This window comes from Cenococcum geophilum (assembly GCF_001692895.1).
Source record: "Cenococcum geophilum 1.58 unplaced genomic scaffold K441scaffold_8, whole genome shotgun sequence".
In the NCBI taxonomy this organism is placed as follows: domain Eukaryota; kingdom Fungi; phylum Ascomycota; class Dothideomycetes; order Gloniales; family Gloniaceae; genus Cenococcum; species Cenococcum geophilum.
In genome coordinates, this window is record NW_027137566.1 from 1,691,763 (window position 1) to 1,694,532 (window position 2,770).

A 2,770-nucleotide genomic window follows, 5' to 3' on the forward strand; every position below is an offset into this window, starting at 1 on the left:
GAGGCTCTACACGAAGCTCTGCATCGGGTCCCCGCTATATTCCCGATAGCCTCTACACGTGCCTCTACCCTATATAGCCACCTTATTTTTTACCCTTCCTTCCTTCTTTATATCCTTCTTACCTAGGGAGGCACCAGAACGGCAGCTAGTAGAGGACCGTTGCTAGAACTAGACGACCGTCGCCAGAACTAGATGACCGTTACTAGAACTAGACGACTATTGCTAGCTAGACGACTGTTGCTAGAACCAGATGACCGTTGCTAGAGCTAGACAATTGTCGCTAGAATTAGACGACCGTTGCTAGCTAGACGACCGTTGCTAGCTAGACGACCGTTACTAGAACTAGATAACTGTTGCTAGCTAGATGACCGTTACCAGAACCAGACAACTGTCGCTAGAACTAGACGACCGTTGCCAGCCAGACGACCGTTACTAGAACTAGACGATTGTTGCCAGAACCAGACGACCGTTGCTAGCTAGACGACCGTTACTAGAACCAGACGACCGTTGCTAGAACTAGATGACTGTCACCAGAACCAGACGACCGTCGCTAGAACTAGACGACTGTCACCAGAACCAGACGACCGTCGCCAGAACCAGACGACCGTTACCAGAACTAGACGATTGTTGCTAGAGCCAGACGACCGTCGCCAGAACTAGACGACCGTTGCCAGAGCCAGACGACCGTCGCCAGAACCAAATGACCGTTGCCAGAGCCAGACGACCGTCGCCAGAACTAGACGACCGTCGCCAGCTAGACGACTGTTACCAGAACCAGACGACCGTTGCTAGAGCCAGACGATTGTCGCCAGAACCAGACGACCGTCGCTAGCCAGATGACCGTTACCAGAACCAGACGACCGTTGCCAGAGCCAGACGATCGTCGCCAGAACTAGACGACTGTCGCCAGCCAGACGACCGTTACCAGAACTAGACGACCGTCGCCAGAACCAGACGACTGTCGCCAGAACTAGATGACCGTCGCCAGCTAGACGACCGTTACTAGAACTAGACGACNGTTACCAGAACTAGACGACCGTTGCTAGAGCCAGACGACCGTTGCCAGAACCAGACGACCGTCGCCAGAACTAGACGACCGTCGCTAGAACCAGATAACCGTCGCCAGAGCCAGACGATAATGACTAGCCAGCCAACACTATAAACGATTTGATCGATTGATCGAATTAAGGTAGCATAGATAGGTAGGTATAAACAGGTAGATGCTAACGGGTAGGTAGATGTAGATAGGTAGGTAGATGTAGATAGGTAAGCAAATATAGATAGGTAGGTAGATGCAGATAGGTAAGTAGATGCAGATAGGCAAGTAGATATAGATAGGTAGGTAGATGCTAACGGGTAGGCAGATATAGATAGGTAGGCAGATATAGATAAGTAGATATAAACAGGTAAGTAGATGTAGATAGGTAAGCAGATATAGATAGGTAAGTAGATGCTAACGGGTAGGTAAATATAGATAGGTAGGTAGATGTAGATAGGTAGGTAAATGCAGATAGGTAGATATAGATAGGTAGGCGATATAAATAGGTAGGCGATACAGGTAGGTAGGTAAGTCAATAGGTAGATAGGTAGAAGAGAACCATCGCTGTATTATATTAAATTATCTAAAATAATAATATTTATTTTGCTAGCCTTATAAATAGCTTTAAAATAGCTTTTATTTATTTAAAATATATTATTAGTATAAAAGAGGTAAATATAATTATAGTTGCCAAATGCGTAGATTGCTGGTAGGTTGCGCGCAGGCTGCGTGTCAAAAAAACACGACATAGGCTAGTCGGTCGAGTTGCCAAATGCCCTCAACTGCGCGCCAATTGCGTCAACCACCAACCATTGAGGCCATTTAAAGGGTACCATATTTTGCCGATGAATACTAGCATCTCTTTTTTTATAGTTGCTATCTATATATATATACCGCTTAACTAGCGTAATAAATATTAATCCTCCTTACTTACTATTGCCATTATAATATAAGTCTTACTATCCCAAAATTTGCCTCTTAGCATATAGTGCTTTCTTAATTAGGAGTTATAGGTAGATATTATATTCGGAGGGCCGCTAAGGCGCTAGTAGTAAGTAAGCCAATAGCAATTTTCTATCCTAGGGATGGAAAATCCTAATTGGCTAGATTAAGTCAGGCTCCCCCTCTAAAAAAGTTTTAGTAAGAGAATCTAACTAATTAAATAACTTTAACCGCTAGTTAAAGTTCCTAAATATCTTAAAACCTTATATAATTAAGAAATTTCTAGGGACTCCCTTTTAACCCAACCTTTAACTTATATACGTAGAGTATTTATATTAATAAACGTCTCTAGTACCTTATTTAGGTTCGCCTTCGTTATTATATCTACTAGGTTATCTTAGCTATTAATCTATTAAATTTTAAAGAGTTTTTAACGCTTATAGGATTGCCGAAGCGCTATAATATTAATTATAAGGCGCTTCTCTTTTGTGGTATTAAGCTTAACTAAATACTTATAGAGGGAATATAAATCGGTGCATATAATTATAGGGATAATAGGAAGTTTAAGTTAATCTATAATTATCTTTAGGGTAGTTCTAATTGCAATTACTATATTAACTCCGCTAACNATTTTATATATCTCTAANNCNAAAANNCTTTANGTAANGCGCTTACTCTTAGTTAAGCTCTAATAGATAAGATTACTATAGATTATAAAGTTATTCTCTCTAGTAAATTCGTTTATAATAATAATCTTATATCCTAACTAGGAGCTAAAATCTTTATTAT